Raw genomic sequence first — 16681 nt, 5'->3', positions numbered from 1 at the left:
AGCCCCCATGTCCACTTGGTCGATTCCAAATTATATTCCTCCATGAGGATAATTTCTGGAACCATCCGTTCCACCCCGGTTCTATGGCTGCCAGTTCTTAGCAACATCGCCCCGCCAGATATTTGTTGAGATGAGGCATCATCTAAGTTCATTTCCCACATCTACGCTCGACCGGACCTGCCAATATACGCGGATATCTTCGCCCACCCTGTCCAACGCTTGACGTCTCGTCACCCAATCTGGTCCCCTACGCCTACACTGAACTTCTCTGTTCCAGACTCTTGGAAACAGAGTTGGCAGTCAGCTGAGGTCAAGAACAAACACCTCATCACAGACCCCTGCAAGCGTCCACCCGGCTTTGACCTAGCACGTTATGACTGGGCCCTCCTCCATCGCTATCGAACAGGCCATGGCCGGTGCGCTGCTATGTTCCATCGCTGGGGAGCCAGAGACGACCCGAACTGCCCCTGCGGCTCCAGACAGACTATGACCCACATAGTCAACGACTGCCACCTCTCCAGATTCAAAGGAGGTCTCGAAACTTTACATCAGGCTCAACCTGACGCTGTTGACTGGCTATGAAAGAAGGGCAAACGCTAGAAGAAGAAGACCAGAACACTGCTCAGCTCAGGTTTACAAAGATGCTGGGGATTGAACCTGGGGCCTTGAAGCCTCAGGCATGAAAGTCTTTTGTACAATTACCAGGAATTATTTTTTTTTACCAGAGCCCTGCTCTGCTCTGCTCTGGTTTATGATGGTGCAGAAGACTGAACCTGGGACTTCAGAGCCTCAGGCACAGACTCTTTACAGAACTATCATGCTACCTCCCCCACCCTCCTTATCTATTTCTTGAGAGAGGAAGAGGCTGCACATGGTTCCAGCAAACCAGCCAGTCCGGGATGGGAGCTTATGCGTGTAAACCCCAAGCTGTGCCCCCAGTGGGCAGAGCAGCCTCCCCTGCCCCACAGGTCTGACCCCACCATTGGGGTCTCTAAGAGCACCTTGAGAATTTAGAGAGGTCAGAGGTCATGTGGGTGGGAGCACAGGGTGGGGGTGGGAAGTGGAGTGGCAGGAGTCCCTGGTTGTTCAGGGCAGCCCAGGGCCAGCCCCAGGGCAGCTGGCCGGGTGTGTGTGTGTGTGTGTGGGTGGGGGGTGTACAGCCTGTTGGGGGCAGCTCCTGTCTCCCAGCACTGAGGTCTTGCTGGGCTGTTTGGAGCTCACCCCCGCCCTCCCCCCACCCAGACTCTGGAGGGGTCAATCTGTGCTGAAAACCTCACTTCCTGCTCCTAATAGGCTAGACAAGTGTGGTGCTCTTTTAAAAATATGCGAATTCAGGGCCCAGCTTGTGGTGCACCTGGCTGAGTGCACATGGACCTTCAGAGAGAGAGCTTCCGGAGTGCTTCTTCTTCTAGCGTTTGCCCTTCTTCCGTAGCCAGTCAACAGCGTCAGGTTGAGCCTGATGTCTGCTTGTTGCTGGCTTTGAATGTGACTGGGATCCATGTGGATTCAGTCGGTTAGGAAGGATCGTCAGTTTCCCCAATAAATGGGTACTCACGGGATGCACCACGAGAAGGTCGATCCAGTGCATCCCAGAAGGTCGATCCAATGCATCCCTAGTGCTGAGGCAGTGCCACAGGTCTCTCCCTCTCTCCTCACTCCCCTTTCGATCTCTCTGTCTCTACAAAAATAAATGCATATAAAAATAGGCTCATTTGGGCTGAAGAAACAGCATAATGGTTCTGTAAAGGACTTCTTGCCTGAGACTGAAGTCCCAGGTTCAATCCCCAGCACCACCATCAGCCCAAGCTGAGCAGGGCTCTGGACTGACTCTCTCTCTCTCTCTCTCTCTAGTCAAAATGAAATTTAAATATGTTTATTCTAGGAGTGGGGATAGAGTATAGAAGTAAAGACCTTTATGCCCAACGCCCTGCCCTCAAAGTCCCAGGTTCAATCCCCAGTACCACCACAAGCCAGATTAGAGGTCTTTTCCCTTTTTCTTTCTCTTTCATTAAATACACAAAATTATAAACTGAGACATGCTCTAGTAAAAATACATGCATACATACAAGGGTATATGTCATTTTTGCCTTTGTCTGTTCATTTTTCTTTCTTTCTTTTTCTTTTTCTTTTTTTTTTTTTTACCAGAGCACTGCTCAGCTCTGGCTTATGGTGGTGTAGGGGATTGAACCTGGGACTTTGGAGCCTCAGACATGAAAGTCTGTTTGCATAACCATTATGCTATCTCCCCCTGCCCTTGTCTGTTCATTTTTGAGTGACTGAGGGATCACTGCTTCTCTTCAACCTCTGGAGCCTCGGCAGGCAAGGCTTACACTCCACCTGCTGAGCCGCCGGGTCCCCAAAGTGGGCAGGCTTTGCAGGTACAAGTACAGGACTCCCCACTGCCCAGGGCTCACAGCCAGGATCGGCTGTCACCACAGCACCACTGTCATGAACTCTCCCCAGGAGCCAGACTCCCAAGTCCCCTCTCTCAGCAGGAAGTGCTGGGGGGGAGGGGGGAGAGGGGCAGGCTTACCCAGTGAGAAAAAGAGGCAGGCTTGAAGGGGAGAGAAAGTGAAGAATATCTCTTCTATAGTCAACCATATATATTAGAGGCAGAGAGATGGAGGGAGGGAGAGAGAGGGAGGGAGGGGGAGGGGGAGAGAGAGAAAGAGAGACCATGGCTTCCTTCAATGCACTGGGGACTGGACTCAAACCTGCCAAACCAGTGCACTATGCAAGTGAGCTTGTCACCAGCCCCTAGAGAGAACCTTCGGGCACTCACCTCTGAGGTCCTCCTCAGAGCCATCCCCCCACTGATCAGAAGAACACCCCCGCCCCGCCCCCAGATACAGGCCTTGGCTCAACTGCCAGCTCCTCAGGTGCTCCTGCCTGGGCATTCCTGCTCGACCATGGCACCACCATGGCACCACAGGGACCAGATTCATTCCCTTTTGTTGCCCTTATTGTTTTAGTTATTATTGTTGTTGTTGCTGGGCAGGACAGAGACATGGAGAGAGGAGGGGAAGACAGAGAGGGGAGAGAAAGACAGACACCTGCAGACAAGCATCTCCCCTGCAGGTGGGGAGCCTTAAACCGGGATCCTTGCTTTGTGCCTCCTGTGCTTAACACTATCCAGCTGCGGGTTTATGAGAAAGACTCCCCCCTCTTCATTCTTAAGTAATGAAGAATAGAAATACTTTTGTTTAAAAAAAAAGAGATTCTCTACAAAGGACCTGACAAATCCCCCTTGAAACTACCAAGGTCAGGCTGGGGAGACAGCATCACGGTGGTTCAAAGACACTGTCCTGACTGAGACTCTGAGGTCCCAGGTTGGATCCCTAGCATCACCACCAGACACACACACACACACACACACATGCACACGCACGCACACGCACACTCACACACATGTGCGTGTGCACACACACGCACACACATTCACACACAGACACACACATGCGCACACACACGTGCACACACACGCGCACACACACACGCACACAGAGACACACGCGCGCACACACGTGCACACAAAGACACACATGCGCACACACAGACACACACATGCACACACTCACACACACGCACACGCGCATGCGCACGCACACGCACACACACACACCTGCCAAGCTCATCAAGAAACAAGTAGTATCCAAGAAAGGCAGAGCAGGGATGCGAGGAGCTGGGTCAGGACGGGTGCTTCCAAGTGGTGTGGCGTCCGGGCTGGGCAGGGACACCTCTTCTGGAGGAGCCTCCAGACTGGGCCCCGTGGATGCCTCCTTGGACTCTCTCTGGTACCAGAACACTGCTCAGTTCTGGCTTATGTAGTGCTGGGGACTGAACCTCAGAGACTCAGACTTGAGAATCTTTTTGCAGAACCATTATGCTGTCTCTCAAACCTGAGGCCCCAGAGAAGCTCTAGTTCTCCCTCCTCCTTCCTCTCTCATAAATCAGTAAACAAAAGGTTAGTAAAGACTTGGACCCACTCCCACCCCACCGCAGCTACCCTGCTGAGGTCCCAGGGACTGTGTGACCCTCCATCCCTCCACTGGTAGACACCTTCTTGTAAGCTACAAGTTCTGAGTTCAGTTCTGAGGCTGAAACCCCAAAGAGCCAGGAAGGACCCCTGGGGTTTAAACCACCAGACTCTGACCCAGCGGACCCCAGAAATGTCAACAGCTCCAGACAGCTCCAACAGCTTCCGCCTCTCTCTGAGCCCTGCTCTGAGTCCGGCGCGACTGAGCCGAGCTCACTTTCAGGTCAGATCTAAGCACGTGCTGTCCTGGGCAGTCCACTGGGTGAGGGGTGGGCAGGGGGATTTGTCAGCCCAGGCTCACAGGACCCTGGTGGGTGATCACCTATTCTTGGAGTCCCCAAGTGGGGGTTGGGAAGTAGAACTGAGGACTAAATGGGGGAGGGCGGCCCCCAGCAGCTGGGCTGAGGGTGGAACCTGGAGCCTCGAGCCCAGAAGGAAAGTGCAGGTGGGCTGGGCCCATGGGCCTGCAGCCCCCACCCCCAGCACAGCTGCAGGCACCAGCCTGCACACGCCTGCCCCCCTCTAACCCAGAGTGGCCAGCTTCTGCCCAGGCCAGCCATCTAGGCATGATGGAGGAGAGGCTTAAGAGGAGGCACCTGGGATGGGCAGTGGCACACCCAGTTTAACATTCATAGTATTATACTAGGACCCAGGTTCGAGCCCCTGCCACCTTCCCAAGGAGTGATGCACACTTCCCAAGCACACTTCCCAAGCAGTGATGCAGGTCTGTGGGTGTCTTATCTTTCTCTCTCCTTCTCTATTCCCCCCTCAATTTCTTTCTATCTTATTGAATAAAATGAAAGGAAAATATGGCTGCCAGGAACAGTGCATTCATAGAGGCGGCACTAAGCCTCAGCGATAACCCTGGAAGCAAATAAATAAATAAGAATAAAAGGGCACCTCACAGCTAGGGAGGTAGGTGGTGGTGTAGTGGTCGGCGCAAAGAGCACTGGGCATACAGGCATGAGGCTCCCCAGCATATGTCTGCCAGAGTGATGCTCTACTTCTCTCTCTCTCCCTCTCTCACAAAAAGAGGAAGCGGGGACCAGGCAGTGGCACACCTAGTTGAGCACACTGGTTTTATAATGTGCAAGGTGCCAGGTTCAAGCCCCTGGTCCCCACCTGCAGATGGAAGCTTCACAAACAGTGAAGTAGGGCTGAAGGTGTCTCTCTGTCTCTCTCCCTCTCTATCTCCCCCCCAATTTCCAATAAATATATAAATTAAAATAAATGTTTTTTTTTTTTAAATGAGGGGCCAGGACTGGGGAGACAGCATCATGGTTCTGCAAAAAACTTTCATGCCTGAGGCAGTGAGGTTCCAGATTCAATCCCCAGCACCACCATCAGCCAGAGCTGAGCAGGGCTCTGGGCTCTCTCTGTGTATCTATCTATATCTCTCTGTCATTAAAAATAAATAAAAATGTTTTTTAAGATTTTATTTATTTATTTATTTATTTATTATTGAGAAAGATAGGTGGAAAGAGAGAAAGAACCAGGCATCACTCTAGTACATGAGTTGTCGGGGCTTGACCTCGGGACCTCATGCTCGAGAATATAATGCTTATCCACTGTGCCACCTCCTAGACCACAATAAAAATATATTTTTTTAAATGAGGGGGCTGGAAAGATAGCATAATGGTTCTGCAAAAGACTTTCATGCCTGAAGCTTGGAGGTCCCAAGTTCAATCCTCAGCACCACCATCAGCCAGAGCTGAGAAGTGCTATGGTGTGATCATATATATATATATATATATATATATATATATATATACATATACATATACATATACATATATATATATATATATATATAGAGAGAGAGAGAGAGAGAGAGAGAGAGAGAAACTTAGCTCCTGCCTGGGGTCCTCTCTCTCTCTCTCCAGTGAGACTGAACACAGCTGCCCCCTCCCTGCCCACCTGCAGGTGGGGAGCCACAGCCTCTTAGCAGGGATCCCTGCCCCCTCAGAGCCCAGAGCATCTGCAAGACACAAGGCCTCCTCAAAGGGGACCACAGTCTTAGGACTTGTCACCGGTCTGAGTGCCCAGCCTGGCAGGTCCTTGGAGTCTCTTGGGATGTGATAGAGGAAGGTCAGAGGTCGCCAGCCCAAAACTCATGCACAAGTTCAGGTTAAGCTTAGCACACGTCTGTAGAGTTGCAGGCTGCTGCCGGACTATGAAGTGAGAGGTGGGTTTGGAGGGGCAGACTCAGTGGACACCAGAGCACAGATGGAGCCGGGGACATGGTGAGGACAGGGGTGCCAAGCTGTGACAAGGCAGGGTGGGAGGGGACAGGCATGTCACAGTGCCCACATGAAAGACAGGAGGAGCTCCAAGTAGGAGCACTGGTTACAGAGAGCCCCTTTCTGTCAGCTGGGGACAGCAGAAGGGGCTCAGATGGGGTGGGGGAAGGGCATCAGCGTGAGATGGGGGCGAGGCTCCTTCCTGGGAGAGGCAGGCACTGCTTCCCACACCCTCACTCCCAGGAGTCCTACCTCCTGCTGCCTGGCATCCCCTCCTCCAGCCCCTGCCCCCCCAAAGGTGCTGCCTTCTCCAGCCCAAACTGTCTTTCTGTCCCCAGAAACCTCCAGTCAGTATCTGACATATGGGGGGATAAAGTTCTGGGCAGCCTGCCACACATGCACAGGAGCTTGGGGGTGCTGTCGGTCCCCAGCACACCTGCACAGAAACTGGGCTGCTCTCTGTTCCTGCCACACATGCACAGGAGTCAGAGTCTCCCTGTCCCTGGTGTCTGAGGGATGAGACCTACTGTTTTCTGTGGTGGAGAGGTGAAGAGAGAAGAGGAGAGGAGAGGAGAGGAGAGGAGAGGAGAGGAGAGGAGAGGGGAGGGGAGGGGAGGGGAGGGTGTGGGAAAGGGGAGGGGAGGGAGGGGTGAGGGAAAGGGAAAAGGGGAGGGTGAGGGGAAGGGGAGGGTGAGGGAAAGGGGAGGGGAGGGAGAGGCAGAGGGAGAAGAGGGAGGAAGGCAGAGGGAGAAGAGGGGAGAGGGAGAGGAGGGAGAGGAGTGAGGAGAGGGAGGGAGAGGGAGAGGAGGGAGATGGGGGAGGGAGAGGAGAGGGTAAGGGAGAGGGAGAGGAAGAGGGAGAGGGAGAGGGAGAGGGAGAGGAGGTGAGGGAGAGGGAGAGGGAGAGGGAGAGTGAGAGGGAGAGGGAGAGGGAGAGGAGAGGGAGGGAGGAGAGGGAGAGGGAGGAGGGTGGCGAGAGGGAGAGGGAGAGGGAGAGGGAGAGGGAGAGGGAGAGGGAGAGGGAGAGGGAGAGGGAGGAGAGGAGAGGGTGAGGAGAGGGAGGGTGAGGAGAGGGAGGAGTGGAGAGGGGGGGAGGATATAGGGGAGCACTGCGGAATGGCCTGAGAACTGGAAGACCAGGTTTGGTTGGAGGAAGCCAGGTGACTCTGTGTCCTGCTGGCTGAACAGGAACCAGCCTTGTGTCCCACAGGTCCCAAGGTCATCTGCTGGAGAGGCAAAGTAAGTCACAGGTCACCCTGGAAGAGGAGGGAAGCATCCTCTCTGTGAAGGTGTGAGAGGCAGGGCGGGGTCAGGTAAGGGAGACAGTGTGCAGGAAGACTCCCATGCCGAGGTGGCCAAAGTTCAATCCCCAGCACCATCAAAAGCCAGAGCTGTGGTCCAGGAGACGGCGTAGTGACTAAAGCATTGAACCCTCAAGCATGAGGTCCTGAGTTCAATCCCTGGCAGCACATGTACTAGAGTGATGTCCAGTTATTTCTCTCTCTCCTATATTTCTCATGAATAAATAAATAAAATCTTTAAAGAATAAAATAAAAGCCAGAGCTGAGTAGTGCTCTGGGGAAAACAGACAAACATTATTATTTTTTAAAAATATTTATTTATTTATTCCCTTTTGGTGCCCTTGTTGTAGTTATTGTTGTTATTGATGTCATCATTGTTGGATAGGACAGAAAGAAATGGAGAGAGGAGGGGAAGACAGAGAGGGGGAGAGAAAGACAGACACCTGCAGACCTGCTTCACCGCTTGTGAAGCGACTCCCCTGCAGGTGGGGAGCCGGAGATCCTTACACGGGTCCTTGTGCTTTGCGCCACGTGCACTTAACCCGCAGCACTACCGCCCAACTCCCTCTATTTTCATTTTTACTTATTTAATTTGTTTTAAAGGTTTATTGACCAGAGCTAAGGGGTGGTGCACCTGTTGAGTGCACACATTACAGTGCACAGACGCATCCCCACCAGCAGGGGGAAAGCTTCTTCTTCTTCTAGCGTTTGCCCTTCTTCCGTAGCCAGTCAACAGCGTCAGGTTGAGCCTGATGTCAAGTTTCCAGACCTCCTTTGAATCTGGAGAGGTGGCAGTCGTTGACTATGTGGGTCATAGTCTGTCTGTAGCCGCAGGGGCAGTTCGGGTCGTCTCTGGCTCCCCAGCGGTGGAACATAGCGGCGCACTGGCCATGGGGAAAGCTTCATGAGTGTTGAAACAAGGCTGCAGATATCTCTCTGTCTCTTTCCCTATCTCTATCCTCCCTCAATTTCTCTGTTTTTATCGAATAATAAATAAATAAAACTTTTTAAAAAGTATTTACTATCAACAAGGGCAACAAAAGGGAATAAAAAATAAATTATTTATTTAATTTATTATTGGATAGAGACAGAGAGAAATTGAGAGGGGTGGGGGAGATAAAGAGGGGAAGAGACAAAGAGACACCCACAGCCCTGCCTCACTACTCGTGAAGCTTTCCCCCTGCAGGTGGGGACCAGAGACCTGAACTTGGGTCCTTGCACTCTGTAATGTGTGAACTTAACCAGGTGCACCACCGCCTGGCCCCCAAAATAAATAAATTAAAAAAAATTATTTACTTGGGGGAGTCGGGCTGTAGCTCAGCGGGTTGAGAGCAGGTGGCACACAGCGCAAGGACCCTTGTAAGGATCCCGGTTCAAGCCCCAGGCTTCCCACCTGCAGGGGAGTCGCTTCACAGGCGGTGAAGCAGGTCTGCAGGTGTCTATCTTTCTCTCCTCCTCTCTGTCTTCCCCTCCTCTCTCCATTTCTCTCTGTCCTATCCAACAACAACGACATCAATAATGACTACAGGAAGTCGGGCTGTAGCGCAGCGGGTTAAAGCGCAGGTGGCGCAAAGTGCAAAGACCGGCATAAGGATCCCGGTTCAAACCCCGGCTCCCCACCTGCAAGGGAGTCGCTTCACAGGAGGTGAAGCAGGTCTGCAGGTGTCTGTCTTTCTCTCCTCCTCTCTGTCTTCCCCTCCTCTCTCCATTTCTCTCTGTCCTATCCAACAACGACAACAACAATAATAACTACAACAAGGGCAACAAAAGGAATAAATAAAAAAAATAAATATAAAAAAAAATAATGACTACAACATTAAAACAGCAAGGGCAACAAAAGGGAATAAATAAATATTTAAAAAAAGAAAACTTAAAAAAAATTACTTACTTGGGAGTCGGGTGGTAGCACAGTGAATTAAGTGCACATGGAGCGAAGCGCAAGGACTGGCAAAAGGATCCGGGTTCAAGCCCCCAGCTCACTACCTGCAGGGGAGTCGCTTCACAAGCGGTGAATCAGGTCTGCAGGTGTCTGTCTTTCTCTGCCCCTCTCTGTCTTCCCCTCCTCTCTCCATTTCTCTCTGTCCTATCCAACAACAACAACATCAACAACAGCAATAATAACTACAACAATAAAAAAACAACAAGGACAACAAAAGGAAAAATAAATAAACATAAAAATATTAAAAAGAAAGAAAGAAAAAGAAAGTAGTGCTGTCATCAGCTTTCTCTTAAAACAATGATTTACTTATGAGCAGAGCAGAGGAAGAACCAGCGCGTCACTGTGACACATGTGATACCAGGCATCAAACTCAGGGCTTCAGGCTTTATCCACTGCACCAACTCCTGGGCTGCTTTATTTTATTTATTTGCTTATTTATTATTTTTATTTATTTTTAAAATCTGGAATGCTTTACAAATTTGCATGTCCTCCTTGCACAAGGGCCATGCTAATCTTCTCTGTATCGTTCCAGTGTCAGCATATGTGCTGCCCAGATGAGCACTTCTTTTTTTTTTTTTAAATCTTTATTTATGGGGGTCGGGCGGTGGCGCAGTGGGTTAAGCACATGTGACGCAAAACACAGGGACCGGCGTAAGGATCCTGGTTCCAGCCCCCGGCTCCCCACCTGCAGGGGAGTCGCTTCACAGGCGGTGAAGCAGGTCTGCAGGTGTCTATCTTTCTCTCCCCTTCTCTGTCTTCCCCTCCTCTCTCCATTTCTCTCTGTCCTATCCAACAACGAATTGCGTCAACAAGGGCAATAATAATAGCCACAACGAAGCTACAACAAGGGCAACAAAAGGGGGAAAAAATGGCCTCCAGGAGCGGTGGATTCATGGTGCAGGCACCGAGCCCAGCAATAACCCTGGAGGAGGAAAAAAAAAATTGAAAAAAAATATTTATTTATTTATTTTGAATAGAGACAGAGAGAAATTGTAAGGGGAAGGAGAAATAGTGCAGAAGAGAGACAGAGAGGCACCTGCAGACCTGCTTCACCACTTGTGAAGCTTTCCCCCTTCAGGTGGGGACCAGGGGCTTGAACTCGGATCCTTGCGCACTGTAGTATGTGTGCATAACCAGGTGTGCCACCGCCTGGCCCCGAGCACTTCTTTTTCTTACCACAGCACTGCTCAGCTCTTGTGTATGGTGGTGCTGGGGATTGAACCTGGGATTTTTGGTCCCTCAGGCATGAAAGTCTTCTCACATTTCCATTTTGCTGTCTCCTCCAGCCCTAATTTTATTATCATTATTATTTAATTTTTATTTATTTTTACTTTTATACCAGAGCACTGCTCAGCTCTGGCTGGTGGTGGTGCTAGAGGTTGAACCTGGGATCTTGGAGCCTCAGACATGAAAGTCAGCTTGTATAACCATTATGTTATCTTCCTCAGCCCTAATTTTAATATTTGTATTAAGTCTTTTCTATATTGCTATTGTTTATTTTACTACTATTTTTACCAGAGCACTGCTCCACTCGAGTTGAACCTTGGGTCTTGGAGCCTCAGGCATGAAAACTGCTTTGACTCATCCCTACTTTCTTTTAAAAATTCATTTATATGGAGCTTGGGAGGTGACACAATGATTATGAAAAGACTCTCCTGCCCAAGGGTCTGAGATTTTAAGTTCAACACCCAGTACGACCACCAGCCAGAGCTGACTAGGGCTCTGATATATTCCTGGCCTTTTGTTTGTTTGTTTGTTAATTTTTTTAATTTAACTTATGTATCTATTTGATAGAGACAGTCAGAAATCAAAAGGGAAGAAGGTGATAGAGAGGGAGAGAGACAGAGACACACCTGCTTTCCCCATGCAGGTGAGGACTGGAAGCTGGAACCCGGGTCCTTGCACATTGGAATATGTGTGCTCAACCAGGTGAGCCACCACCTGGCCCCAATCCGTTTTTTCCATATATATATTTGCCTCCAGGGTTGTCTCTGGGGGCTTATTGCCTGCACTATGAATCTACTGCTCCTGGAAGCCATATTCCCTCCATTTTGTTGCCCTTGTTACTGTTATTTTTAAAAATATTTATTCCCTTTTGTTGCTCTTGTTTTGTTGTTGTTATTGTTGTTGTTGATGATGTTGTCCTTGTTGGATAGGACAGGGAAAAATGGAGAGAGGAGGGGAAGACAGAGAGGGGGAGAGAAAGATAGACACCTGCAGACCTGCTTCACCGCCTGTGAAGCGACTCCCCTGCAGGTGGGGAGCCGGGGGCTCGAACCGGGATCCTTATGCCGGTCCTTGTGCTTTGCGCCACCTGCGCTTAACCCGCTGCGCTACAGCCCGACTCCCAAACTGATTTCTTTTTTAAATATTATTTATTTATTCCCATTTGTTGCCCTTATTATTTTACTGTTGTAGTTATTGCTGTCGTTGTTGGACAGGACAGAGAGAAATGGAGAGAGGAGGGGGGAAGACAGAGAGGGGGAGAGAAAGATAGAAACCTGAAAGAAGCAGGTCTCTGCTTCACCGCCTATGAAGTGACTCCCCCGCAGGTGGGGAGCCGGGGGCTCAAACCGTGATCCTTACTCCAGTCCTTGTGTTTTGTGCCACCTGTGCTTAATTCGCTGCACTACCGCCCAACTCCCTTGTTATTGTTATTGTTGCTATTGCTGTTGTTGTTGTTGGATAGGACAGAGAGAAATCATGGAGAGAAGAGGGGAAGACAGAGAGGGGGAGAGAAAGACACCTACAGACCTGCCTCATTGCTTGTGAAGCCATCCCCCTGCAGGTGGGGAGCTGGGGCTCAAACTGGGATGTGTGCTTAACTTGTTGTGCTACCTGGCCCCCATACATAAATAATTTAATAAAATATTTACCCAGGGAGCCAGGTGGTAGTGCAGCAGGTTAAGTGCACATGGCGGAAAGCACATGGACCCGCGTAAGGATCCTGGTTGGAGCCCCCGGCTCCCCACCTGCAGGGGAGTCACTTCACAGGCAGTGAAGCAGGTCTGCAGGTGTCTATCTTTCTCTCCCCCTCTCTGTCTTCCCCTCCTCTCTCCATTTCTCTCTGTCCTATCCAATAACAAAAACAACGATGATAAACAACAAGGGCAACGAAAGGGAAAAAACGAATAAATAAAGTTTAAAAAAAATATTTACCATTGGTCCAACCTCTGTGGAGAACAGTCTGGAGAACTCTCAGAAGGCTAGAAATGGACCTACTCTATGATCCTGCAATTCCTCTCCTGGGGATATATCCTAAGGAACCCAACACACCCATCCAAAAAGATCTGTGTACACATATGTTCTTGGCAGCACAATTTGTAATAGCCAAAACTTGGAAGCAACCCAGGTGTCCAACAACAGATGAGTGGCTGAGCAAGTTGTGGTCTATATACACAATGGAATACTACTCAACTATAAAAAATGGTGACTTCACCGTTTTCAGCCGATCTTGGATGGACCTTGAAAAATTCATGTTAATTGAAATCAGTCAGAAACAGAAGGATGAATATGGGATGATCTCACTCTCAGGCAGAATTTGAAAAACAAGATCAGAAAAGAAAACACAAGTAGAACCTGAACTGGAATTGGCGTATTGCACCAAAGTAAAAGACTCTGGGGTGGGTGGGTGGGGAGAATACAGATCCAAGAAGGATGACAGAGGACCTAGTGAGGGTTGTATTGTTATATGGAAAACTGGAAAGTGTTACACATGTACAAACTATTGTATTTACTGTTGAATGTAAAACATTAATTCCCCAATAAGGAAATTAAAAAAAAATTACCTATCCATATGAGAGTATGTTGAGAGAGAAAGAGAGAGACAGAGACAGAGAGACAGAGAGAGGGAGAGAGAGAGAGATGCCAGGGCCCCACTCCAGTGCATGAATTCTAGGGGCCTGAAACCAAGCCTCAGGCCGCCTAGTGTGCTCTGTGCTTAGACTCAGGGGTGACCCCGCCACCCCCTCAACTTCACTCCCATCCCCCTCCTCCAGCCCCAGACTGGTCTTTCCCTGGTGCCTCAGCCCTCAGGTGTCTCCTGCCAGACTCTCCCCAGTCCTGGAGCTTCTCTCCAGAGTTGAGGGGGCTCACAGTGGCCCCTGCCCACCAGGGTCCCTGCAGGCTTCCTCTTCCTCTTCTGTTTCTGGTTCTGTGCCTCCTGGCAGTGACTCAACACTGGCGTCCTCCCATCTCCCAGCCTCTGCGTGAGCCTGGGGCTCCCTCCTCTGGGGTGACCCCCTGCCCTGTGCCACGGGGGAAGCATTTTAGTGCCAGGAGGTTACACACCTGGGGAGCCCCGGTCTTCAGGAAGTGTCCTTGACTGATGTCGGGGACAAGAGGGCACGGTGGCTGGAGGTGCTGGCTTGGGGAAGGCACCAGTCAGTGCCCAGCAGCTGGGGAGGGGTGTTTGCAGCCCTGGGGACACCCACAGTGGGAGGGCTGTGGAGAGGGCAAGAGGGGTGAGGCCTGAGAGAGAAACACCCCAACACCAGAGCTTCCTTCAGTGCAGTGAGGGCTGGGCTTGAGCCGGGTCATGTACAACGTGGCAAAGCAACGCACTGCCCAAGTGAGCTATTTTTCTTTTTTTTCAATATTTATTTATATATTCCCTTTTGTTGCCCTTGTTGTTTTATTGTTGTAGTTGTTAGATAGGACAGAGAAAAATGGAGAGAGGAGGGAAGACAGAGAAGGGGTGAGAAAGAGAGACACCTGCAGACCTGCTTCACCACCTGTGAAGAGACTCCCCTGCAGTTGGGGAGCCGGGGGCTTGAACGGGGATCCTTACAGGGGTCCTTGCGCTTCGTGCCACCTGCACTTAACCTGCTGCACTACCGCCTGACTCCCGTGAGTGAGCTATTTCACTGGCTCTACTTACTTACTAATGAAAGTGTAGAAGGGAGGAATGGAGGGGGGGGGAGAGAGAGAGAGAACCAAAGCAGCACTCTGGCACATGAGAAGCCCAACGCCCTACATCCATGGGAGAGGGAGGCCTAGGACATATTGGCTGGCCAGGGGCTCTCAGCTCTCCTGTCTGTGTTTGTGTATCTGTGCATGTATCTGTCTGTCTCTCTGTCTGTTTAGGCACCTGTCTGTCCCCGATGACCTCGTGGCTTCCTGCCACCTCTCCATGCTGTTTCCTGAATCTGCTCACATCTCTGTGGGGGACTGGGAGGGTTTGGGGTAGGGAGAGGGCCCCCACGGAGTGGTGCAGTGGGTAGAGTGCAGGCTTTGCAGTCCTGCGGCCCCCCAGCAGAGTGGTGCTCGAATCTCGGCTTTTCATGAGCTAAATAAATCAATATTTAAAGAAAAAAATTGGAAAAGGAAGTAGAAATTTAAGGAGAGCAGCTAGTGACCAGGGAGAGTGTGCAGTGGTAGCAGACTACACAGCTCAAGGCCCCCGAGGTCTAGGGGGCAGGTTCAACTCCCCATGGCCCACCCTGTGCCCCCAGTTGAGCAGTGCTCTGCTCTCTCATGGAAATAAAGAAATAAATGAACCTGGGGGTTGGGGGAGCGGAACTGAATGGCAGACAGGCAGGGCTGAGGTCAGGGAGAAAAGGGCTAGGCTTCAAGGCCCAGTTCAGCCTCCCCCAGCCTCCTGCCCCAGCACCCAGCTGCTCCTAGCACTTTCCTGGCTGGTGAAAACCTCTCACCTCCCTTCCCCAGAGGTGCAGGAGCTCCACCCTCAGGGCCCTGCCAGCTCAGCACCCCCCACCCCATCTGCAGCTCTGCCCCACCCTTCCTGCTGACCACACCCATGCCAGTTCCCATCACTGTCCCCACCCTATCTTCTCCCCACAGTCACATTCTGTGAAAGCAGGGAGGACATGTGTGTCTTGCCCTCCATCCCCTCCCCTCCCCTCATTCTAGCTGCCCCACCCCCAGCTGCACAGACACAGCTGTCAAGGTCTCTCTCTCTCTCAAACCTTACTCTTTTTAAAAACTATTTATTTATTCCCTTTTGTTGCCCTTGTTGTTTATTGTTATAGTTATTATTGTCGTTGTCCTATCCTATTGGATAGGACAGAGAGAAATGGAGAGAGGAGGGGAAGAGAGAGAGGGGGAGAGAAAGATAGACACTTGCAGACCTGCTTCATTGCCTGTGAAACGACTCCCCTGCAGATGGGGAGCCCAGGGTTGGAACCAGGATCCTGAAGCTGGTCCTTGTGCTTTGCACCATGTGAGCTTAACCCACTGCGCTACCGCCCAACTCCCGGGTCTGTAGGTGTCTATCTTTCTCTCCCCCTCTCTGTCTTCCCCTCCTCTCTCAATCTCTCTCTCTCCTATCCAACAATGACAACAACAAGGGCAACAAAAATGGGAAAAATGGCCTCCAGGAGCAGTGGATTGGTGGTGCAGGCATCAAGCCCCAGCAATAACCCTGGAGGCAAAAAAGGGAATTCCATGAGAAGAAGAGAATAGAAAAGAGAAGAGAAAGGAAAAGAAAAGAAAAGAAGAGGAAAGGGAAGGGAAAGAAAGGGAAGGGAAGAATGTGATGCATGTACAAACTATTGTACTTACTGTTGAATGTAGAACATTAATTCCCCCAATAAAGAAAAATAAAAAATAAAATAAAAGAAAGGGAAGGGAAGGAAAAAAAGAGAAAAGAAAATGACATATCACAGAGAGGAGGAGATACCAAAACACTGCTCCATCGTCCACAGAATTCTGGCCTCCCGCGGATGCATTGGATCGACCTTCCCGTGGTGCATCCCGTGAGTCCCCATTCATTGGGGAAACTGACGATCCTTCCTAGCCGACTGAATCCACATGGATCCCAGTCACTTTCAAAGCCAGCAACTGGCTACGGAAGAAGGGCAAACGCAGGAAGAAGAAGAAGCGGAACCGTCTCTTGCTCCCCTGAGACACCTGTATGCGGTCTTACTGAGGAATATTCCTGTTCCTCAGAAACTCGCCTCCCCAGAGAAGCCCTTTGGTTTCCTCCCAGGATGGTTCTAAGGAATGACTTGCTACAGCTCTCCCAAGTCCAGCTACAACTCCTGTGGGCTTGGTGGTATTTCACAAACCTGTTTATTTATTTACACCTTTATTTATTTTACCAGAGCACTGCTCAGCTGTGGCTTATGATGGTGTTGGGGACTGAACCTGGGACCTTGGAGCTTCAACTGTGAGAGTCATTCTGTATACCTATATGCTACCTCTCT

General features: G+C 50.5%; 1 non-coding gene across 1 annotated transcript; it reads right to left on the bottom strand.

Annotated features, from left to right (window-relative positions):
* Positions 1-9970: 9970 nt before the first annotated feature.
* LOC132536252 (U6 spliceosomal RNA) lies at positions 9971-10077 on the bottom strand. The gene has a single exon (XR_009547906.1). It is a non-coding gene; the product is annotated as a U6 spliceosomal RNA (small nuclear RNA).
* Between the last annotated feature and the right edge of the window lie 6604 nt (positions 10078-16681).

The sequence above is a fragment of the Erinaceus europaeus genome, unplaced genomic scaffold, assembly GCF_950295315.1.
Source record: "Erinaceus europaeus unplaced genomic scaffold, mEriEur2.1 scaffold_954, whole genome shotgun sequence".
NCBI classification, from domain to species: domain Eukaryota; kingdom Metazoa; phylum Chordata; class Mammalia; order Eulipotyphla; family Erinaceidae; genus Erinaceus; species Erinaceus europaeus.
The sequence above is the reverse complement of the archived record's forward strand: the minus strand, read 5'-3'. Positions and strand labels throughout refer to the sequence as shown.